The sequence below is a fragment of the Triticum dicoccoides genome, chromosome 3A, assembly GCF_002162155.2.
Source record: "Triticum dicoccoides isolate Atlit2015 ecotype Zavitan chromosome 3A, WEW_v2.0, whole genome shotgun sequence".
NCBI lineage: Eukaryota > Viridiplantae > Streptophyta > Magnoliopsida > Poales > Poaceae > Triticum > Triticum dicoccoides.
Genome location: NC_041384.1, coordinates 688,656,405 through 688,668,621, shown reverse-complemented (window position 1 = coordinate 688,668,621; position 12,217 = coordinate 688,656,405). Strand labels below are relative to the sequence as shown.

The following is a 12,217-nucleotide window of genomic DNA, read 5'->3' as shown; positions in this document are numbered from 1 at the left end:
GCGGATGACCTCGGCGGCGGGTGGCGCCGCGCCGGCGCCGGCCCGAGCCGCCGCCCCCTCCTCCTCAAAGCTCCCCAATGCGGCGCGGCTAAAGAAGGGCAAGACATCGGCGAAGAAAAACAAGGCGGCGGACGGCTCCGGCACCTCCAAGGCGAAGAGGAAGAAGCTTGCGGGGCGTGCAACGGGCGCAGCGGCTGTCGAAGTGCCGGCAAGCTCACTCGTTGAGCCGGCGGCCGGCGCACACAACATGTTCGACGAGATGCCTCCAAGGTAAAAAAATTCTAACTTTTCATTTTTTTTGTTCTTTTTTTAATGCATTCGTCACATATAGATAGCTTATTTGCATTGTGCAAAAAAAAATTTGTAGTCTCAATGATGATGCATACATGTCAACGATGGGTGTTGGCTCCAACAATTCGCATTGGTCTCAAACCAATGACATGCATTTTGAAGACCATGAGTTCGAGGTGGACGAGGAGGGTGAGGGCATTGTCGACGCACCGAAAGGAAGAGCGGGCAATTACACCAACACCGATGAGATCTTACTATGCAATACTTGGTTGCAAGTGTCGAGGGATCCATCCGTTGGAGGCGATCAAAGTAGAGATGCTTATTGGAACCGGATGAAGGAACACTTTGATGCTCGCAACGTGAGTGGAATTGACCGCTCCAACCGATCACTTAGGTCCCGGTGGTCGACAATCAACTCGGATTGTCAAAAGTGGGTGGCTTGTCAAAAGGCGGTTCACAAGTTGAACCCAAGTGGCACAAATGAGGACGATAGAGTAAATGCCATTTCATCTTACATGTTGGTGCTAAACTTGCTTTGTTTTGCTTGTTGTTGGTGCTAACTTGCTTTCTTTTCATGTAGTTCAACATTGCGCAAAACTTGTTCAAAGAAGAGGAGAGGAAAACCAAGAAGGGGAAGATCAAGAAAGGAAGGGTCTTTACTTTGCCTCGTTGCTATGATGTGTTGAAGGATGATGAGAAATGGAAGAAGCGTGAAGATTTGGATGATTTGCATTTGAGCGACAAACGGAAGCGAACAATTAAGTTGGATGATGATGATGATGAGGATGATGCATCAAGTGATGACGGCAAGAGAAGCCCTACACCCAACTCGGTTTCATACTCGAAGCCAAAGCGACCGGATGGGTGCAAGAAAGACCAAACCCAAAAGAAGAAGAGGAAAGGAGATGATGAGCTCAAAATGCTATGGAAGCTATTGTGAAGGCAAGAAAAGAAGCCAACGAGGTGAGGAAAATGGCAAGGACCCAAGATGCCGCGGCCGAGGAGAGGAGGTTGGCGGCCGAGGAGAGGAGGGTGGCGGCCGAGGAGAGGAAGGTGGCTTTGGAGGAAAGGAAGGTGAGCAATGAGGAGCGAACTAGGTTGTTGGAATGGGAAAAGCACTTGTTCTTCTTGGACACAACTAACCTCAATGCGGTTGAGGGAGTCCTGGATTAGGGGGTGTCCGGACAGCCGGACTATATCCTTTGGCCGGACTGTTGGACTGTGAAGATACAAGATTGAAGACTCCGTCCCATGTCCGGAAGGGACTTTCCTTGGCGTGGAAGGCAAGCTTGGCGATACGGATATGTAGATCTCCTACCATTGTAACCGACTCTATGTAACCCTAACCCTATCCGGTGTCCATATAAACCGGAGGGTTTTAGTCCGCAGGACAACGTCACATCAATAATCATACCATAGGCTAGCTTCTAGGGTTTAGCCTCCTCGATCTCGTGGTAGATCTACTCTTGTACTACCCATATTATCAATATTAATCAAGCAGGACGTAGGGTCTTACCTCCATCGAGAGGGCCCGAACCTGGGTAAAACTTCGTGTCCCTTGCCTCATGTTACCATCCGGCCTAGATGCACAGTTCGGGACCCCCTACCCGAGATCCGTCGGTTTTAACACCGACATTGGTGCTTTCATTGAGAGTTCCTCTGTGTCGTCGCCATCAGGAAGGATGCCTCGCCCCGTCTTTAAAGACGGCACCATTGCTAAGGGAGCTTTGGCTGTCGGCCAAACCCTCTTGCTAGGTGGTTTTCTTATGATCGCCTGTTCGGCTTCTGCGCCGATGATGACCTCTCGAGCCATCGAAAACAATGTTCATGTCAGCTCGGAACTCGCCGAGTAGTTAGATCCAATGGAGCTCTCCTCCATAAACGAGCTCTTGGATCGCTTCGCCGCCCTGGGAGTCGCCACGGATTACGACCAGATTGGGCCCAAACCCGATCTGAGAGAGATTAACTCTCCCCAAGTCACCCATCACGTTGATGTGGTAGAGGGACAGTGCGGCGACCCTTCATCTATCTTAAGGACTCGCTACGTCCGGATTCCCGATCCCTCCAAGCCGGATACCCGCGGAGGGGAGGATATCACTCAAGACCTGAATTTAGAGTCAGGCGACGGGATGGATTCATTGGACAACATCCAGGAATCCAAATTTTCGAGTTCGGAAATTCCTCGGCCTCTGAGCCTTAGATGGGGCGAGGCTTCAGATTTAATTCCACCCACCCACCCCAACATAAGCGATCTATCCAAAATCAAGCAAGAACCCGATGAAACAATACATCATTACTGGGCCAGATTCCTCCTGGTTAAGAACATGCTAAGGGACTGCCGCGAGGAAGACGCAATCTCAACCTTCTGCAATAATTGCACGGACAAGGGAATACTCAATGCCATAAGTCGCCGTGATATTACACGCTTCGCTGACTTGGCGTCCATTGTACGAAAATACTGTGCGATGGAAAGCGCCTGGAAAACCGAAATAAAATTTTGGGACAATCCGGCCCTGAATACAAACCGAGTCCGAAATAAAAGGGTGCATCATCACCAGTCACCTGGGTCAAGCACTAAAAAGCAAAAACCCTCTACCGGGCATGGAACCGTACTGGAAGGATGGCTTAATGGACCCTGTAAAATTCACAGTACAGAGTGTCGTGGTTCTAACTCTGACAGTAATGTAGGGGGGTGAGTATGGAGAGGCTAGATCTTAGCTATTGGGAAGTTGTTACACGCGAGGTTTACGAGTTCAGGCCCTTCTCGGAGGAAGTAATAGCCCTACGTCTCGGAGCCCGGAGGCAGTCGACTGGATTATGCGTGTATGGATTACAGGGGTGCGAACCCTTCATACTGAGGAGGGGGGTGGCTTATATAGAGTTCGTCGGCCCCCTCCTGCCCTCAGTAATGCAGGGTTTAAGGTACATTTAAGATTGGGCGTTACTGGTAACGCCCCTAATAAAGTGCTATAATGACCATAAAGACTACTTAAAAGCTGACCGTTTGCCTGCAGAGTGACTTTAGGTTTCCTGGCAGTCGAGTGGTTAGCTTCATGGTCGAGTGATAGCTTATTAGTCGAGTGTCTTGAACCCGTCGAGTGGGATACCTTCAAGTCGATTGAAAGGTGATTTCTTCTAGGGATGTCCTTGGGTAGGGCTCTTTGGACGGGTCCGTGCCCCTACCCTAGGTACGTAGCTTCATCACAGAGGACACCACACCAACTCATAGCCTTAGAGCATGTTGGATACTCCGGCAAGTGGCCAAAATTGGCGAAAATCTCCTAATTCCGGAGGCCACAGAAAGCCACCCCAGAGACACCAATACGGTGTTAACAGTCTTCGAGACTTTCGCATCAAATAATATGCGAAAAAGGACACTCTGCAGCCTTGCCGAATTCTACCAAGTAGCAACAATAAACCCATGGAGTGACACGGCTATTACCTTTAACGCCAGTGATGAACCTAAATCCCGAACAGCCCGAGCACCAGCCGCATTGGTCCTCAGTCCAATAGTGGATGGCTTCCGTCTTACCAAGGTACTCATGGACGGCGGCAGCGGATTGAACCTCATTTATGAGGAGACCCTTTAAAAAATGGAAATAGACTGGAACCGCATTGAGCGAAGCAGCACAACCTCTAGAGGAATAATCCCCAGTCGGGAAGCGCGCTGTACATGAAAAATCACACTAAATGTGGTGTTCGGCACGCCGGATAATTACAGGTCCGAAGAGGTCACGTTCCAGGTGGCTTCGTTCAGCAGCGGTTATCACGCTCTGCTAGGGAGGGCAGCGTTTACAATCTTCCAAGCAATACCCCATTACGGGTACATGAAGCTCAAGATGCCAGGGCCTAACAGGATCATCACTCTCGCTAGTGATCCGGACATAGCACTCCGTGCCGAAAACAAGATAGTCGCACTGGCCCTTGAGGCACTATCCGAAGCCCTAGCGGCTGAGGAGCTAACTGCGCTGCGCTCTATGGTGAATAGGGACGATGTGGTACTCGACAAAAGATCTAAGTCCACCTCCTTTAAACCAGCGGACGAAATAGTCAAATTCCAAGTCCATCCAACGGACCCCAATAAAACAGCTTCCATCAGGGCACAGTTAAACCCTGATGTCGACGCTGCATTGCGAGAGTTCCTATGAGAGAACCGGGACATTTTCGCCTGGTACCCTTCAGACATGCCAGGAATCCCACGCAGGCTGGCCGAGCACAGCTTAAATATCCAAACAGGATTCAAACCTATCAAACAGGCTCTTCGGCGTTTTTCCGAACCTAAGAGACAGGCCATGGGAGAGGAGCTAGCAAAGCTATTGGAGGCCGGATTCATCAGAGATATAAAACATCCGGACTGGCTAGCCAACCTGGTGATGGTACCGAAGAAGGACAAATCCTGGCGCGTGTGTGTTGATTTTAAAGACCTTAACAAGGCTTGTCCAAAGGATCCCTTCCCCATCCCCCGCATCGATCAAATTATCGATGCTACCGCAGGACACGATTCGTTGTGTTTCCTCGACGCATATTCTGGCTACCATCAAATTAAGATGGCAGAACCAGACCAAGCCGCAACGGCATTTATCACACCATACGTGCCATTCTGCTTCAACACAATGCCCTTTGGGCTCAAAAACGTCGGCGCAACATATCAGCGCATGATTCAGACATGTCTGGCAAGCCAGATCGGCAAAACAGTGGAGGCATATGTAGATGATGTGGTCGTCAAAACAAGACATGTTGTATCTCTAGTAGACGACTTGAGGCTCACATTTGATAACCTCTGAACATACGACATCAAGCTCAACCCGGAAAAATGCATTTTCGGCGTTCCAGCCGGAAAGCTCTTGGGCTTCATAGTATCCGGTAGAGGAATTGAAGCAAATCCAGCCAAAATCCGAGCTCTGTCGCAACTGGATATCCCAAAGGACCTCAAACAAATACAAAAGTTAACCGGATGCATGGCGGCTCTAAGCCGCTTTATCTCCTGCTTGGGAGAAAAGGCCCTACCCCTTTACCGCCTCCTTCGGCGCACCGAACACTTCAAATGGATGGATGCAGCCACGGCCGGACTCAACGAAATAAAAGCCATACTGGCAACAAACCCAGTTCTGGCCGCGCCAAACATTGGTGAACCAATGCTATTATACGTTGCAGCAACACATCAGGTTGTAAGCGCAGTACTCGTCGTCGAACGAGAAGCGGACGGACACAAATTCCCCCTTCAAAAGCCGGTCTACTACGTGTCCACTGTCCTCACTCCCTGCAAATCACGGTACCCGCATTATCAAAAGATTGCGTACGCGGTATTCATGGCATCCCGGAAGCTACGGCACTACTTTCAAGAGTGTTCAATAACAGTAGCCTCGGAAGTATCACTTAACGATATTATAAACAACCGTGACGCAATGGGCCGGATTGCAAAATGGGCCATTGAGCTCCTCCCGTTCGACATAACTTATAAGCCTCGACGAGCCATCAAATCACAAGTCTTGGCCGACTTCGTCACAGAATGGACGGAGGCCGAACTCCCTAAAGAATACGGCACATATTCAAATTGGATCATGCATTTGGACGGCTCCAAGATGTTGGCCGGACTGGGGGCTGGCGTCGTTTTGACGTCCCCCACAGGAGACACAGTTCAATACATACTACAGATTATGTACAGGGACTCCAACAATGCAGCCGAATATGAGGCCCTTTTACATGGTCTCCGGATGACAGTATCCATGGGCATCCAACGCCTAGAGGTGCGCGAGGACTCGAACCTCGCAATATCCCAAATAAATGGAGACTTCGATGCCAAGGATCCAAAAATGGCAGCTTACCGCAACACCGTCCTAAAAATGTCAGCTCGGTTCGAGGGGCTTAAATTTCACCATATAGCCCGGGATAATAATCAGGCGGCAGATGTCCTGGCACGCATCGGCGCAAAGCGCGATGTAGTCCCCCCCCCCCCCAACATCTTCTTGGAAAGGCTGTTCAAGCCATCCGTAGTATGGGAAGGGGAGCCGAACAATAACAGCCCGGACCCAACCGCACTGCCCGACACCGAACATTCCGGCACAATCGGAGGCTCTGCCAATGAAATTACACCTTCAGCCCACGTAATAATGGCCGTTATCGCCTCGTGGACAGAACCATTCCTCGCCTACCTTACTAGGCAGGAACTCCCCGAGGAACAAAATGAGGCACACTGCATAGTGCGAGGATCTAAAGCCTACAAAGTCCACGAGGGAGAGCTTTATAAGAAAAGCACTACCAGTGTCCTTCAAAGGTGCATCTCCGAAGAGGAGGGGCGGAACCTCCTGGCTGAAATTCATGCCGGACTCGGCGGTCATCACGCTGCAACCCGGTCCCTTGTAAGCAAGGCCTTCCGTACAGGCTTTTATTGGCCGACGGCCCGGGCAGACGCTCAGGACATAGTCCAATGATGCACCGGTTGCCAGCTCTTTGCAAACCAAAGCCATATGCCACCCACCGCCCTCCAAACTATCCCCATTACTTGGCCCTTTGCGATCTGGGGGCTTGACATGGTTGGACCCCTTAAAGGCGGAACCCACAAGCAAAAATACTTACTGGTCATGGTGGATAAGTTCACCAAATGGATAGAAGCCAAGCCTGTTAAGACAGCCGAATCCGGACCAGTGATAGGCTTTATATTCGGGGTTGTACACCGTTACGGCGTCCCCCACAACATCATCACTGACAACGACACGAACTTCACGGCCGACAAGGTAAAACTCTGGTGTAAAAATATGGGCATCAAGCTCGATTATGCTTCCGTCTATCACCCACAAACTAACGGCCAGGTCGAACATGCAAATGGTCTTATCATGAGCGGCATCAAACCCAGATTAGTGCGGTCCCTCAAGAAATCTAACACGCACTGGGTAGAGGAGCTCGACTCCGTACTCTGGGGGCTGCGGACCACGCCGAATCGCACCACCGGATACACACCATTCTTTATGGTGTACGGCGCAGAGGCAGTTTTGCCTTGCGACATACTTCATGACTCACCTCGAGTGCGCATGTACGAAGAAAGAGAAGACGAACTCGATCGACAGGACAGCTTGGACACATTGGAGCAGGAGCGTGACGTGGCAAAAGCCCGTTCCGCATTTTTATCAACAGCAGGCTCGAAGATACCAAAGCAGAGAAGTATGGACCAAAAATTACAACGTTGGCGAATTAGTTCTACGACTACCGGAAAAGAAAAAGGACAAACTCAAGCCCAAGTGGGAGGGTCCCTTCATAATTGACCAAGTCCTGACTGGTGGAGCATATTGCCTGCGGGATGCATCGGATAACCAACTCGAGCCAAACCCATGGAACGCAGCACGCCTCCGAAGATTCTATGCCTAGCACCGGACTCTGTGTTCGTCTCCTTCCTCTGTCCATTTTTTATATATTTTCTGTCTTACATTTCTCTTCCTCTCTCTCTCTTTTATAGCCTCTAAAGGCTCATAAAGTGACGCGCCATCCGCGCTCATTAAACCTGGGGCCTTCTTTAAATAGAAGCTTATTCATACGGGCTTCATGCCCAATACATGTGTCACACTTCCGCATGTACCTTTTATTCACCATTATATGCATCGATATGACTTAAGTTTTGGCCAAGCTGGGTTGCCTGGCTCCTGTGCTTACCCCTACGTTCCCGATTGTTTGGCTAGCTGGTAAAGGGAGCACCTCTGCGATTGTTACTGCCGGGTCAGCCGGACGTGTACCTCAGACTGGGTGAAGCCGAAAGCTAGCGTTCTTAAGGGAATATTCGGTCGGTGAACTAAAGATGATCTTTTTTTATTTTTATCTATACGCCCCCAGATGTTTTTCCTGCGTTTCTTTTCGCAACATGGACATGCACCTTAGGGCATGCCTCCCAGGGAAAGGAACCCCTAACGGAACTATTCTCCCTGAAAGATATTTCTGACTAACCATGTAATATAACATAACTAGTCGGGCACTTGTCTGTTCAAGCCCCAATGACCCCTAGGCCTGGTCTCCATGCATTCCCCGGTTCCTATATAACCGCATGGGAATTCGGACACACTCCGGACCGTCAGGTCCCGAGGCTGAAGCGAAACGGTCGGCCATGACAAATGATCTACAATCCGGCTAGAAGGCATTATAAATGGCAATTAAATTACATAGTCATTTTGACTGGTTGTATTCCTCTTCAATACCATCTAACAGGCTGTCTAATTTACAGTCCTGCTGGGAATACTTTGCGGCCAACTCTACTTGGCCGTATACTAAGCTTACAGGGATCTCCTTTCCATCGGGCCCTACAGGACCGACCTAGGCCATGTGGTTGGGGTCAGCCTTTGCGTACCGCGTCTTCACCATGGCCCAGGCCTTCCTAGTGCCTTGACGGCAGGCTGATATCTTCCACAATCGGAAGCGCCGCCGTGCTCCCTTTAGCTTCTCCGGAAGCTCTCCAAGACCTTCGGGCATGGAGACGGATGGCCACAGGGCCTGGGCGACGCCTTGCATCGCCTACCGAACTCGATCGAGAAGTTGCGAGAGCTCGGGAAGAAGTTCACCCGTAGAACCGGGCATCTCCTCTGCAGGACGACCTGTTAGCACACCTACAGACATTGCTCTGTTAGTCGACTTCCCCGCCGAACTTTCTTTCAAGGGTTCGTTCCAGCACTTACTAAATATGCCGCGCCGAAGCCGTTGATTCTCCTTCACGGAGTCTGACAGCTGGGCATGAACATCTTTCAGCCCGACGCCCAGCTTGGTGTTGGCATCTTGGAGATCATTCTTCTCCCGCCTCACCTTTGTCAGCACCTTCTCACCAGCCTTTAGCTGGCGTAGGAGGTGTTGCCTTTCCGGATTCAATCCGGCGCCATCTGCAATTTCATTTGTCAGATTCGCACCAAAGTCGTGCTTCGCAAAATACTTATCTTTCGAAGTGTATTACCAGAGGGGGTCTCCTTGGGCTCCCCTGCCGCGGCTAGTGCGGCCTCAAGTTGGGCTCTGCACTCTTCCAGCTCCTTGGATAGTAGGGAATTCTTATCCGTAAGAACCTGCATCACAAATGATCCTTAAATCAGTTATTCTAACTGTTTCAAGTCTTGGGGGCTACTGGTATATACATATAATTACTAGAATTTTCTTACCCGTATGTCTTTTACATACTGCTCCATGGCTCTGGCTAGACCATTTTGAGCGGCACGGAGATACACATCTCCCGAGTTGAAGGCATCTAACGCCCCTCGGGAGAAACAAGCGTCACGAAGAATTATCCGGCGACGCCTGTGGTTCATGGCACTCTCCACCTCAGAGTTGGTGTCAGACAACCCGCCCACATCCTCCGTCAGAGCAGCGTCTGGCGCGCGCCTTGCATTCGCCTCCGCCTCCTGACCAGGCTTTGGAACCTGGCTGGTGGAGGCGCGATTGGAAGCCTCTCCGGATGTAGTTCGGCGAGGTCTCTTTGTCCTGAAAAGAGCGCGAGTGTCGATATGCCTTGAAGGTATAACACCTGGGATAAGGGGCGTGCCATACCTTTCCGCTGACACCTCGGTCCGGACTGCACTTCTTTTCTGCCCGCGGGGCCCTACGGCCCCTCGTTGGCTTATCGCCGCAGGTTCGGCCTTCTGCCTTAAATACCCCCCTGCAAAGTTCGGTTGCAATCAGGAAACTGAACACGAGTGGGCGGACACCTATTCGGGGTACTGGGACTTCGATCTCAGGTACCTGGGGGGTCAGGATTAGCCCTGGGTAATCGGCCGTAATGGCCACCAAGGCGTTGTCCTTGCTCAATTGATGGAACACTCCATCAATCAGCTCCACAGATATGTCCGAATCCTCTTGGGAGGCCGGGTCGAGGGACCGTCCTGGATCCTCGGGTTGTGGAGGAGGGCTGCTTATTTCCTTAACAGCCCGGCGCAGTTCCTGCGTTGAAGTCGTCAGACTGAATATTTAACAATGGGAATACAAAACGGATGGACAAGTAAATACGGCCGCTTACCCAGCTCGGGGGATTGTGCATGGAGAATCCACCCTGAGGGTTGACGCGGACAAATTCCTCATCTTCTCCCTTATACAAAGTGGACAAGATCTTTAGTAGAGCGGCAGCTGAATCTGGCCCCTTACGGCCGTAGCGGGTGGCGTCGTCCTCCCCGTTGAAGTCCCACATGGGGTGGCTTCTATACTGAAGCGGCTGCACCCCCCACATAATGCATTCGGCCATAACCCCGATCATGGTTAGTCCGGAATGGGCTAACAATCTTATTCGGCCCATCAGGTAAATGATGTCCCTGTCACCTCCCCTCTGAGGGCTCCGCGGGCGCCAGCTTAGGCGCTTCTTTAAGGGAGCACTGTTGAATTCAGGGAGGCCGATCCGGACAGGATCTGACAGCGGGACGTCTTCTATATAAAACCACTCCGAGGGCCAGTCTTCGGACACCTTCTTTGGGGTTCCGGACAGATATCCGGTCCCGGCGATGCGCCACACTTCGGCTCCGCCCACTTGATACATTGACCTCTTCTTGGAACGGGGCACGAGGCAAAATAGCTCCTTCCACAGTCCGAAATGAGCTTTGACACCCAAGAACAGCTCGTAGAGGGCTACAAAGCCTGCGATATGTAGTACTGAGGCAGGCATGAGATTATGTAGCTGGAGGCCGTAGAACTCCAGCAACCCCTGGAGAAATGGATGGATTGGAAATCCGAGCCCCCTTATTAAGTAAGGGATGAGGCACACCCGCTCTCCTTTGGAGGGATTAGGGGCATCCTCTGCTTGCTCTCCGCCGTTATAGACGGCAAGACCGGCTCGAACCGGGACCATATAGACCGGGGGGATAAATCCCTTGGTCTGGAGTGTCACTAGCTCGCTATGCGGGATGGAACATCTCTCCCAATATCCAGGCTTAGGGCTAGAAGGGCGAGGGGAGGAGTTGCGACGGCTGGCCATGGTGGAATGGACCTTCGTCGGATGCGCTCTGATGAACACTCACGGAGGGGAGAAAGTGTGGATTGGATCTAAATCCTCGTCCCCTTAAATAGGGCAGCTCATTTACGCGGCTAGGGGTGTGAATGTAAAAACACTCAGACTTCTCATATTCGTTCGACACGTAGGGAGCGGCCATTATTGGGCGTAGAAGCCAAGGAGCGCAACATCTACAAGAAACCGGACTTTAATCAAACAGGTACACGGAATTTGGAGGAGAACCCGCCTTGCAATGCCGAAGACAATTTGCGCGCCGAAGACAATCTGGTTCAGGGGCTACTGAGGGAATCCTGGATTAGGGGGTGTCCGGACAGCCGGACTATATCCTTTGGCCGGACTGTTGGACTGTGAAGATACAAGATTGAAGATTCCGTCCCATGTCCGGAAGGGACTTTCCTTGGCGTGGAAGGCAAGCTTGGTGATACGGATATGTAGATCTCCTACCATTGTAACCGACTCTATGTAACCCTAACCCTATCCGGTGTCTATATAAACCGGAGGGTTTTAGTCCGTAGGACAACGTACACATCAACAATCATACCATAGGCTAGCTTCTAGGGTTTAGCCTCCTCGATCTCGTGGTAGATCTACTCTTGTACTACCCATATCATCAATATTAATCAAGCAGGACGTAGGGTTTTACCTCCATCGAGAGGGCCCTAACCTGGGTAAAACTTCGTGTCCCTTGCCTCCTGTTACCATCCGGCCTAGACGCACAGTTCGGGACCCCCTACCCGGGATCCGCCGGTTTTGACACCGACAGCGGTGCAAAAGGAGTATGTCAATCTTGCCCAACAAGAAGTCTTGATGCAAAAAAGAGCCATGGTTCGTGCAATGGGTGGCGGTGGCCTCGGCGCCATGGGTGGCGGTGGCCTCAGCGCCATGGGTGGTGGTGGCCTCGGCGCCATGGGTGCCATGGGTGGCTTCGAAGCAATGGGAGGCATGGCTGGCTTTGGAGCACCCCCCCCCCCC

At 51.3% G+C, this 12,217-nt stretch overlaps 1 pseudogene; it reads left to right on the top strand.

Moving 5' to 3' along the window:
- Positions 1–12,217, top strand: part of LOC119272942 — a 15,698-nt pseudogene that overhangs the window by 1,046 nt on the left and 2,435 nt on the right.